The 12726-nt window shown below is 44.2% G+C and overlaps 1 protein-coding gene and 1 pseudogene across 1 annotated transcript in view; both read right to left on the bottom strand.

Moving 5' to 3' along the window:
* The window catches only part of PRKCE (protein kinase C epsilon), a 483732-nt gene that overhangs the window by 427146 nt on the left and 43860 nt on the right, over positions 1-12726 (bottom strand). The window lies entirely within an intron of this gene.
* On the bottom strand, positions 9771-9887 carry LOC111740638 (annotated as a pseudogene).

Raw genomic sequence — 12726 nt, forward strand, 5'->3', positions numbered from 1 at the left:
AAAAAAAAGAGCGACCCCTACCCCAAGTCATTATTCACCAGGAACCAGTGAGAACACTTAGCTCAGCAGAGAAAATGAGGCACCGTGTTGTCGTGTACACACACGGCAGACCCTGGCTCAGACTCTGGTTCTACCACTGAGAAGCTGAGTGACCTCGGCCAAGGAGGTTTACTTCCCAAGATTCAGTTTCCTACTCCACAAAATGGTGCTAACAAAGCCTTCCTCCTAGGGCGGTGAGGACCAAGGTGGTTCAAATAAGGCAAGGGGTTCTCCGAATCCATCCATAAATGGTCTTCCCCTCCCCACTTACCCCTCCTTCATCCCTTCACCATGCAGAATTTATTTCTGAAAGGGATTCAACTCATTAGAATATACTAGTCTGTTTCTATGGAGACAGTAGACTGACACTAATAGAAAATTCCAGAAGAAGCCAAGTCGTTGGGAGAGATGGTAAGAGTCCCTTGCTCCTCAGAAGCTCTGTGACAATGAGGGACAATGGGGCTGAAATCAGGAGGAGAGAGATTTCCTCGGTAAGAAAGAGCCAAAATTGGTCAGAGAGAAAAACCATTATGCCTTTAACTGATTTTCCTGAGGGTCCAAAAGTCCAGTGACATGATTTAAGATTCACTAGCACCTACCTGGGATGTCAAGGGGCACTGGACACTGAGGGAGTTAGGACAGAAGAAGAGAAGCTCCTCCCACCAGGAGCTTGAGCCTGGCAGAGGTGACAAGCCCAATAATACCCTGGGGACAGTCCATAACAAAAGATGACAGAGTACAGTCCAGAGGCTTTTGATGGTGCCACACACACAGCTGCATAGAGTCAGCGCTAAAAAATATTTGTTAAGTGAATGAACATTCATTCACTTCAAAGCTTTCAGTCATTTGCCTGAGGAAAAGCTCTGTGAAGCCCAGTCTCATTTTCTGCAGGGGAACAATTCCAGCCTGTTTCAGGGAAAACAACGAAGCCTGGGGAGGAACCTGCAAATGCTGGAAACCCTGAGGCCAAGAGGTGAGCTGTCCTGTGGTTGTCCACTCAGCCCAAACTCCCAGACCACAAGGCTGCACCTGCTTAATCACATACATGACAGTTATTAATACTCTCAGGCCAGTGGCCAATGCCTTGGGTCTGCTTTGGTTCTGAGGGACAGAGAAATTAGATTCTAAGAACACCAAGAGATTCCAGGACAGCCTCGACAGGCTCAAGACCCATCCCCTGAATCAGGGAAGATCTGCTAAGTCTAACTCCTTACATGGAAAGGACATGACTTCCTTAATAGACTTAGCGGTGCTGGGCCAAGAAAATCTTTTTCTAGGCCAGGGAGAAAGGAAAGAAGACAGAAAGACAGACATTATTCTGAGTTTTTCATAAAGCTGAATGTATTTCATTTAAAGAGCCATCCTCTATTCTGAGACACGCCTGTCCTACTTTTTCTTGCCCATCTTAAGCACATCAAGTCCTTTCCAACCTCAGGGCCTTTGAACATGCAGCTTCCTCTCTCTGGACCACTTATCTCCCTTTCCATATCCGTTCCTTCTCTCCCACGGTCTTAGATTAAGTCTACAAAGAGGCCTTCCCTGAACATGTTACTGGAAGGCAAGCCTCCTCTCCTCACTCTCATCTTATCCCCCTGTTTTTCTTCTGAGCCCTTCTTACAATGTGCACTTATTGGTTGGCTTGTTTCATGTTGATCCCCCACCTACTCTAAGTCCCATTGGAGCAGAGGACATGCCTGTCTTGTCTGCCATTAAACAGCCATGACTTAGCATGGTGTTTAGAGCATACTAGCTCTCAGTAAATGCTCATTCAATCATCGAATTAAAATGTTCCATTTATGAAATAATTATAATAGTAAATTTATTTTTTAAATTCTTACTTGGTAAAATTAAAAGAGCATAACTCTAAGTTCATACCTTCCCCTTTTGGGGGGCGGGCAATTAGAGGGAGAGGAGAAATGTAAAAACTGTGAGAACCAACGCTTTATGGAATAAAAGTCATTGTATGGGGTCCCTCTGTTAAAACCACAGACCAAATTCTGAAACAGGTGCCTCCAAATGGAATGCCTGTAAATACAGATCTAATTCCAGAGAGACTCACTTTTTCAGAGCTGTTTTATCTTCATTTCTCATTCACCAACAGTGGACACTAATATCACGGTTAGGGTCTTCTGTCTTCCCCTTTCCTTGCCAAGCACTTTATTATGCAGGTTTTAATTTTTCAACCCATAAACATTCATGGGTTCTGATATAAATAAAAGCCCATGGATCCTTTCTTCAAATGAAGAACCATTCTTGATTGCATTAATGACCCCCCACTGTTGTCTTGATTTGGATGTTCGTATACTGAGTTTTCTTATACCAGGGTTCCCCTGTGCACTAGGCAACTCCCCATGGGCCTGGCGTGCCGATCAGTAATACAGTGGGAGGACATATACCTTGAAGCTACACAGGACATAATGCAGCTTTACAGTTCTCCATTTCCACCAGGCATTGCACAACCATGTAGGGCACAGACAGATACACATTATCAACTACCCCGCAGCTTGTGCTCTCCTGTGGCTACTCCCATCTGACAAGGTGATTGGCTATGGAGTACAAGGGCAAGACATGCAAAACAATGATGCCCTCTCTATGTCCAGGGCTCCATTTCAAACACATTCTTCTATAATCAGCCACTTCACCTTTACCAGATCTTTGGGGGTGAGGGTGACTGCAGATCATTTACCAGTAGAGAAACTGAGGCCTGGGAAATGAACTGGCTTACTGAAGACAGCGCTGAAAATTCAGCACAGATCAGGACTAGGAAAGTGCAAAGGTATAAGAGCTCTGAGATCATGACATGCCCTGGAGGTGCAAGGCACTGGTGTTGTAGTTCTCATCATTAGTCATCTATTCAAAATCTTCTAGCATTTACCATGTGCCAGATGTACTTCCGGGCTCTAGGAGGTAGGTGTGTGGGGTGAGTACAAAGACAAATGATGCACGGTCCCTGCCCATCAAGGAAAGGGAAGTGTACTGGAGCAGTTGACCATCTCTTAAACAAACCTGTACCATACAATGGAATTCTAGAGATATGTGGCTAGAAGTCCAGGGGAGGATGGTCCAGATCCATCCTATAAGAGGGAATAGGAGGAAATATTTGAGCTAGAACTTGAATGAAGGCTTTGCTGGATGAAGAAGCAAAAGGCCATTCCAGGCCAAAGAGGTATGACAGGTTATGAAGAGACTGTAAAGGTTGGTGGGATCAGCCAAGGCCAATTGGCCAAAGAGCCTCATAGGTCTTACCCAGGAGGGGAGACTTCCCTGAAGGCCACCAGCAGGACACGTCTCCACTGGGAGCATTAAACAGGGTAATGGCATGATCAGATTTGGGTGTCTAGAGGACAGGTCAGGCAGTAGGTGGGCTGGCGAGAGGCTGACAGGAGTTCCTGGGGGCACAGAGACCAGTGAGGAGATTTAATTGTTCAGGCAAGTGGCAGTGTGGGACTAAAGAGGGGATCTGCTCCCATCACCTAACCTTTCACCTGCAGAGTAAATAATAGTATTTGTCCTGCCTCCTCTACAGGGGCTATGATAAAGTTATCAGTAATAATGAGAAAATAATAAAAATAATAGCCAACATGTATTGAGCACTTTTATATTTTATTTAACAAAAATAGAGCATTTGCTAGTTGTCAGGCATTGTTCTAGGTGCTTTACAAATACTAATCCATTTAATCCTTATAACAATCCTGTGAAATAAGGACTTTAATTATCCCCATTTTACAGGTGAGGAAATTGAGGCACAGAGAGGTTAAATAATTTACACCAGATCACAGAGAGGTAGTAACTAAGGAAGCTGCAATTTGCATCTGGCCCTGGTTCCTGTTCCTGGCTGGGCATGGTGTCCAGGGCCTCTTACTTGTTACATCCGAGCACTGTGGTAAGTGCCTTATGGCCATTGCTTATTACTTTTGTCTAATAATTCTATGAGCTAGGGACTCTTTTTATGTCTGTTTTGCAGATAAGAAAACTGAGACACAGACAGGACAGGTACTTAGCCCAAGGTTATACATCTAGTAAGCAGCAGAGTTGCAAAATGTAACCTGGTCTGCGTGACTGCGAAGTTTGTGTTCTTCACCACTCTCTCCATTCATTTTAAAATGATAAAAAATAAAGGAAGGGGACGAGAAGGAAACAGCAACCTGGAAGGAAGGCTAAACACTAAGAGTAGCAGACAAGTAAAGTAGGTGGACTGGGTTTTGCCTTGTGGGATTTTCCCACCCAATGCAAGCAGAGAGGAGAGAAGGCAAGTGCCTCCTCTATCCCAGCACCGCTAACTCAGCCTGGCAAACAAGTCAGGCCCTGTCAGCCAGGCAATAAAACACCCCCATCCCGTAGGGGTGAGGGGCTGCCGGCCTCAGCCCTGGGAACAGGGGTGGCAAACAATGATATCTCAGTCAGGCCCAGGCTTTGCTGATCGGTCCTGGCAAAAACAAGATGTCAGTTAGTAACAGCTGTAAATCCCTTTGACAGCCGCTCCCCAGGCCCCAAGCACATTCTGGGCCATGCTGGAGCCACAATGTCCAGAGCCTTCTTCTGCCACCTCTCAGAACTGAGAGTCTTGGCCTGGGGCCTGATCAAGGAATCATTAATCTATAGACAGACTTCATAAGGAGGAAAACATGCAGAAAATTTTACAGAAGAAAACAGAGCTAAAAAATAAATTCACTAGGATTCAGCTGAGACCAAACCATCTAAGGCAGTGATTCTGAAGCAGGAGAGCAAGACCCCCAGTAGAATCTATTGGAGGCTCTGGGGGATGCAAATTGCGAAGGAGCGCTTAGGAGAGGCTGCGTATCACAGTGATCAAAGATCAAGGGCACGGACTTCAAAGTCAGATCCCCTGGGTTCAAATCCTAGTCTTCCCACTTGCTAGCTGGGACCCTGGGTTCAAGTCCCAGTCTTCCCGCTTACAAGCTAGGAGCCTCAGCATGTTCTATAATCTCTCCAGGCCTAAGTTTTCTTACCTGTCATATGAGGAGAATGACAGTACCTACCTCTTCAGGGTGTTATGAGGATTACATGAGTTAATATATAGAAAGCTCTGCATACAGGGCTGTACACTGAGGCATTACTGTATATGTTTATTAAATAAGAAAAATGCTCTGGAGGAAACAGGAGACATCTCACTCTGATGGTGGAGGAGGCCATAATATCCAGGTTCATGGAGGCAGGAACTGGGAATGAGAAGTTTCCGTTTCTTTTAAAAGAGTTTAAATTGTTTAAGTTGGAAGCCTCTGATTTAGGGTCATAGGGAAAAATAGAAGTGCTATTCAACAACATGGCACAGCAACCACACTAAGGCACACTCACAGCCTTGGAATCCGGGGAGGGATGGATGGGGTAGTCCAGGAGCTCTAGAAACAACTAAGGTGTAGTCTGCACTTAAATTTTCAAACACCCAGAAATATCCGAAATCATCTAGCCCACAGTCAGCCCACTGAACAGGAAAAGAATCATGCTGAGGGCCATAGACGGGCCTCGTCCAAGGTCACATAGCTGGCTGGTGTGGGGAACGAAGCAGAAGTCAAGAGCTGCTGGAGCCGGGCCATCTTCCACCACATCGGCCTTTTGGCCTTGCTCCAGGAAGGCTAACAGCCCAGCGTCCAGGTCTCAATCTGGCTAAAGCAGTTGCCACCTTGGCCTTGCAGGGCCTCCTAGTGCGCCAGTCCCAGCCCAGGGTAATGCTGACCAGCACCTGCCACCAAACTCTGACAGTCCCTAGAGGCCTCAGGCCCAATTCCCTCTTTGGGAAGTGAGGACTGGGGGTTCCTCACTTCCTATGCTTTCACACCCAGAAGTGGCTCAGGCCTGGGCACTAGTCCAGAAAAAGCAGCCCAAGAAGTTCCACAATCTCACTTGTCTCGTCCAGACTGATTCCATGTTCCTGACTCAAACCAGCATCTCTGTCCCTGAAATCGGCACATCAGGAAAATAGGTAAATCTCCAAATCTCAGTAGCTCAATGCAATTGAAGTCCTAGCCGTATGCAGCTATCCACACAGGAGTGGTTCTCCTCTAAGCAGAGATTTGGAGACCCCTTGTAACTCTGCCATCCTCAACCTATGGCCCCCAAGATGACAACTGGCTCCTTCACACCAGTGGAGAGGGAAGGCACTGCCTCAAGAGGGCTTTGTGGGCTGGCCTAGAAGAGGCACTTATTTCTTTCATCTGCCTTCCACTGGCCAGGATTTAGCCACATGGCCACATCTGTCCATAAGGGAAGCTGTCTGCCCAGGAAATGGAAAGAAGAGACTTTAGTGGACACATAGGCCATTTCTGCTACAACTGACCTCACAGTTGTGCTCTGAGGCACTTGATGGTCCTGATCCTGGTCCCATCTTAAGTGAGCAACTTGTTCTGCCCAGGTAGACTTAAAAGGGGCAGCCGATGGCCCTCTATATCCAAGTTGTGATATACAGGGGAAAAGGACAAGGATGGACTTGGACCAGGCTGGGAACTCACTGAGAGTAAGAATTGTGCGGTGACTCCCTGCAGCATCCCCAGCATCCCTTGTACATGGCCTGTCACAGAGTAGGTCCCCAATATACTTGCTGAATAGGGAGAGGAGGTGAATGAGATATCTGCAGGGGAGCCAAGCATAAGCCATGTGGCAGGAACGCTGCGGCCTGGCTAACTGGAGCTTTGCACCTGGTATTCCAGGTCCACTTCCCAGCTCTGGAGGGCAGAGGGGTCGGGAGGAGGACCCAGAAAGGGACAGCCGAAGCCATCCTCCCTTCCACGCCTAGCTCTCACATCAGAGGCAGACTCGCAGATCACGTATGTGGAAAGGCAGCAGAAGCTGTTTCCATTTTATTTCATATTTGTCAGGAACTGTGTCCCGCAGATATGAGAAGCCACAGAAGAAACATTTCCTCCTTCCCCACTGTAGCATCTCAGAAGCAGGGGTCCAGGGAAAATGTTGGAAGGGAACAAACACTCCTGACTTCAGGGGACAGAAAGCTGCTCCCCCAAAAGAGGCCAGCACAGGGGAAAGAGCAAAAAGCAAAGACAGCTATTAGTTTGCTCTGTGACCTTGAGCAAGTGACAAATTCTTTGTGTCTCCATTTTTTCCCCATCTGTCAAATGGAGATAATAAAGGCTGTTCTGAAGTTAGAATGAGATAATCAACATTTAAATGGCTCTGGAAAGTATAACGCTTTGTACAGGAATATAAGGTGTTATTATCCACTCACCCTTCCTGCATCTCTAGCAAATTCAGATGTTTGATAACAATTACAGTCTTGGCTAGGGCTCCATCCTGACAAGTAGAAGCAATGCAGCAGCCTCCGCATTTAAGAGATGGGCACTCTCGGCACAGGCCTATGCCAGATACAGGTCTGGTATGTTCTAGGACACACACTCTAATCAAGGATATGTGATGTGTGTGTGAAATAATGAACTGTGGTCCATGAGGGACCTCCACTACGTTCATGGGAAGCCAGCTCTCGCAGGCTCAGATGCAGACTGAGGGATACATAGTCCAAAAATCACAGAATTCTACAGTTGGCCCAGACCCCAGTCCCTGAGGGAAAATGAGCTAGTTCCAAGTAAAAGTAAAAAACCGATTCTATTTCCCATTGACCTGTGAAAGGCAAAACAGGTTGAGGTCTATCATCACTTATTCAGTTTGGGATCATCAGCAAATCATTTAACCACCCTGAACCCCGGTTTCGTCCTCACAGGAGTACAAAATGCACTTTGGTAACTAAAGACACAGTTCAAATGAAAGGTATTTCTTGCTATTGATGATCAAATTTCCAACCTATGAATCACCTGCAGAGTTCTCAGATTCTCTCGCACATGGATGACAGGGGTTCCCATTTTCTTTCTGCTAGAATTTAATTCACCGGGGGTGGGGCCAACCTGTCTTGCAGCCAACACGAAATTCTACCTCAGGATGAACAGGAGAGAAGACATCACTGAGATGAGACCGCAGAGAATGGGACACAACCTAATTCAAAGCCGAAACAAGAGCAAAGATCATTCTGGATTCCAGTCTGACTCTTGCAAAGACTGAGTCCCAGTTTCCGGATACCTGTCTTTCCAGACTGGTGACAGATCCTGCTTCAAGTCCCACTGACCTAGCAGAACCATAGGCTAAGGCCTGAACGAGGGCGTGGAAGACTCAGGAAAAAGAAGGGGAAGATGAGAATGAAGAAAAACAAGGCATGTTCAGAGCCTCATTTTCTCATTACCATTACTGGGCATGTACTTCATCTATTCAAAGGGGAAAAAAGTTTTCTATCGAGAGTCTAGGGCAATTCTGTGTAATATTTCATTCTTCAGTCTCCTTCTCTTGCCAACTATGACAGCAGCTGTTAAGTACTATCCTTCCCACCAGCCCCATGGCATTTCTATGCCAGCATCAACTCAGAGCCCTTCTCCCCAGGGCTCCCACTCTTTCTCATGCTGCCGCATCCCCCAAGCTTTCACCTGGACATGCTTCTGTTCAGGTGAAATCCCTGGCAGAAATGGTTTCTGGCCTTCAAACAATGGAAAATTCAAAGAGGGCCAGAGAGCCCTTTTTCTGTTAGAATGACCTATGCGACAGTGAACAGAGAATGGAAAGCCAGACACAAGCTCCAAAGCACACATCTAACTTGATGCATCTGATGATTATAAAAGCTCAGCACCCCGGCTCAGAACTATCTTCAAAAAGCCCACGGTTTCCACCAGCCACTGCACTGGACAAACTCATTATCCTCAGCTCCGAAGCAAGACAGGAGGCTTAATCAGGTCAGCAGCATTTGATCTGAAAATAAGTATCTTCTTTTGACATTCGTGGATTATAGGAATTATATGTGATAAAGCTACCTATGTCACTATCATGTCAAAGGATATTCAGCTGAGAGAAATAATTAGTCAAATGCTATCAAACTCACAAAATGAAAGCAAGTCCACCCATCACACCAGAAGCCAAAGTCTTGAGGTTGGTCTGACAATGGAAAAAAACAAAAATTGCTAAGATTTTTCCTGCCTCTCTTCTTCTATTGAGCCTGTAACCTATACTCAGAGATGGCAGGGGATGGTATGGTGGGTTACACGCAGCCTCCTGTGATAGGTACATATGCCCCAATTTGTCGTCACTCCTATGTTTTTTGACAAGCCATTGTTTCCAGCTAAAATTTTCCACTCCTGGCCTCAACCCAAAGGTGAGTTTATTTTGGAAAGTCTGAGCCAAATTTTTCTGCAACTAGAGTTTTAAGCAGGTGAAATAAAGGTTGCTGCTTCTTCCCACATAAAATTATGTCTCAAGAGTGAGACAATAGTTCAGGTCCCTAGAGTTACACAGAGCCAAGTTCCATGGATCCAGGGACAAAGTCTACATTAAATGTGGTGTGAAAAGATGTGCCTCTGAAAAAGATATTGAGCGAGGAACTGAAATTTAATTTCGATATATCTAAATAGTGATGACAGTTAGGCATTTGTAAGCTTTATACTTCGCAAAATACTTCACTCCATTATCTCATCTGTGCCGCACAGCTGCCCTGGGGATAAAAGGAGACCCTGAAGGCACCCATCCGACACATGGTAAAATGGGAACAAAAGAGGGGTCAAGAATGACTGAAGGTCACACTATACATTAGTACGTAAGGTCAAGACCACTCTCTCGACCCTTGATCTTCCTAAGCCAAATTTTATAGCCCCGTAATGGTAAGTACATAAGTTACAACAGAATTTTATTTATTTATTTATTTGTTTGTTTATTTATTTATTTATTATTTATGCCTACAGCACCTGGTCTTCCTAGGTGGTCTCCCATCCAAGTACTAACCAGGCCTGACCCTGCTTAGCTTCCAAGAAGCCGACATCGGGCTCGTTCAAGGTCGCACGGCTGTAGACCATGGACTGGGGTGTGAACCCAGGACCTTCTGCATGTAAAGCAGACGTGCTAACCACTACACTATGGAACCACGTCCTACAACAGAATTTTAAAGTATAGCACTGAACTACATTATCAGTTCTTAAAACTTCGTTATCTTGTTATCTTATTTGTTATCTTGACAACTTGGAGGAGGAAGAGACTGACATTTACTGAGTATCCGCACATTCCAGACACCATACCAGGCATTTAATTCTCACAAAATTGCTACAGACTGGAATTGTGATGCTCATTTTTTCAGAGAAGGTACATGAGAAACCTAAATAGTGACAGGCGGGGTTAGTACTGAGAAGCAAGTAGGTCTGCTGGTAAAGGCCATGTCACCACCATACCACAGTGCCAGGTTCAGGAAAACCCAAAGACCCCAAGTCATATTTTGCACAGAAGAGTCACTTTAGGATTTGCTAACAAAAAGCAAAACTAAAGGCTTAACCCTACTTTCCTGTCACTCTTCAACCACCCAGTCTCTGAAGAGAGAGGGACATAGTCCAAAGGTATGGAATATTCGAAAGACAGAAAGAATGAAAAGGAACAATCTACAAACCAGAAAAGCAACCCCTACATAGCAAGCAAACCAGTAGTGTCCTTCAGATATACTACACTGAAGAGGCATATACAGGTTTTTTTTCCTATGTTTAATCCTAAAAACACTAAATGGAATTAAATGGAGGTAAAATGCTAATAATCTCAAATACTACATGCTACTCCCTGCCATGACTTCCTCGGCCTTTTTCTGTGCAGATAAGTATCATCCATGGGTCTCTGGGCCGGCACCAAGTAAATGCTCAATAAATGGTCGATAGATAGATAAATGGATGAATGGATGGACGGAATAATGATGTTGTCAGTAATAATGCCTCCAAATTTAGGTGGAATTTAAATCTGCACTGTTCCAATTATTTGATATTTGGAGACATATTTGTCATGTTAATATCTGTACTCCAAAACAAGTTAGCCCAGCTTTATCTTCTGTGAGCATATGGATGAGAGAATATAAATGTTTTGTTGCAATTGAACAGGCTGCATAGTTGAAGATAGTTTTCCAAAGAATGTGACAGAAGCCAATTATTGTCTTTTTTAAAACAAAACAAAATAAATATTCTAGGAAAGACTCTTTACAGGAACAAGTAGAGCTTTCTATTAAGAACAACAAAAGCAAATCCGAAGAAGGATCAGTTCCATAAATGGATGGCCCCCATCTGTCCTTCCAACAGGAGGAGCCCCGGAGATTCCAGATGAAGCTCAACCCTCCAGGAGCTTCCAATCAAGTTGTTTACTGGCTACAGAATAAAATTTAGGAGGAAAGGAAATGGCATTGGGCCTCTAACTCGGGAGGAGAATACAAAACAAGTCACCAGGGTTGCAAAAAATAATTACACGGAAGCTGAGGCCCCGCACATTCCACCTTTACTAAAGACAGCTAAATTGTAAGATTTTTGGTTAAGAATGGACTTCCTGAAGAAAAAAAAGAAAGAAAGAAAGAAATTCCTTCCATTTCCAGTAGAGTTTTATGTCTCGCTACTCTCTCAGTGTAAGCTTCTCAAATGCTCCTTCTGGGATACCGTTTGAGAGACAATGAAGAAAGAGAATTGGACAAAGAGAGACAGTCCTTGCCCTGCTTTCAATAAGACAAGCTCTTCTTAGATATACTATATGTTCTGGGGTTCCCCTAGAGTTTTATTTTGATAAAGAAAAGGGTAGGGGAATCCCTACTGCTAAAAAAAATTTGGATACCACTGTTGCAGACCATTAGCTAAATCTCATTCAGTAGTCATTCAACAAATATTTATGGGACCAAGTACAGAACTAGATGCTTTAAATAGCCCAAATTTGGAAACAACCTAACATCCACGGACAGATGAATGGATTTTAAAAATGTAGTGCATATGTACAATGGAATATTATTCGGCCATAATAAAGAAGGAAATCCTGCCATTTGTGACAACACAGATGAACGAGGAAGACATCAGTGAAATAAGTCAGACACAGAAAGACAAATACTGCATGATTTCACTCATATGATTTTCACTCATATGTAGAATCCAAAAAAGTCAGACTCACAGAACCAGAGTAGAACATTGTTTGCTGGGTTTGGAGAATTAAGGACATGTGGTCAAAGGGTACAAACTTTCAGTTTTAAGATGAATAAGTTCTGGGGATCTAAGGTACAGCACGGCAACTGTAATCAATAATATCATATTGTATACTTGATATTTTCTAAGAGAGTAGATCTTAATTGTTCTCACCATTTAAAAAAAAAGGTACATATGTAAGGTTATGGATATGTTAATTAACTTGATTGTGGTAATTATTTTATAATCTATATGCGTATTAAATTATCATATTGTACAATCTGAATACATACTATTTTTGTCGATCATGCCTCAATAAAGCTAGAATAAAATAAAGTAGAAAGAAAAGACCTACATCCCAGAAATCAGCCTTCAGCAGGCATAAAGCCCACAGCTCAGAATAAACACATCGAACAACCAACTAGGCAACTTACAGATGGTATCTCACTTGACTATCACTACAAGAACTGCTTATAATAGTACGAATTATCTCTATCTTACAGATGAGGTAACTGACACTGAGAAAAGGGAAATCACTTGTCCAAGAGCTAGGACTAGAACTCCAGGCCACCTGACACCAAAGCCTCCTTACCAGCTACTAAACCAGCTTGATCTCTGCATCCACCTTCAGGGGGTAACTCCCCATTTCAAGTTTACTCATCTCTGTAGTTGCTTGGTGATGGTGATTCCTAATTTTTAGAAACCAAGGGAGGAGGGAAGGAAATAA

This window comes from Pteropus vampyrus, unplaced genomic scaffold (assembly GCF_000151845.1).
Source record: "Pteropus vampyrus isolate Shadow unplaced genomic scaffold, Pvam_2.0 Scaffold66, whole genome shotgun sequence".
Classification (NCBI taxonomy): Eukaryota; Metazoa; Chordata; class Mammalia; order Chiroptera; family Pteropodidae; genus Pteropus; species Pteropus vampyrus.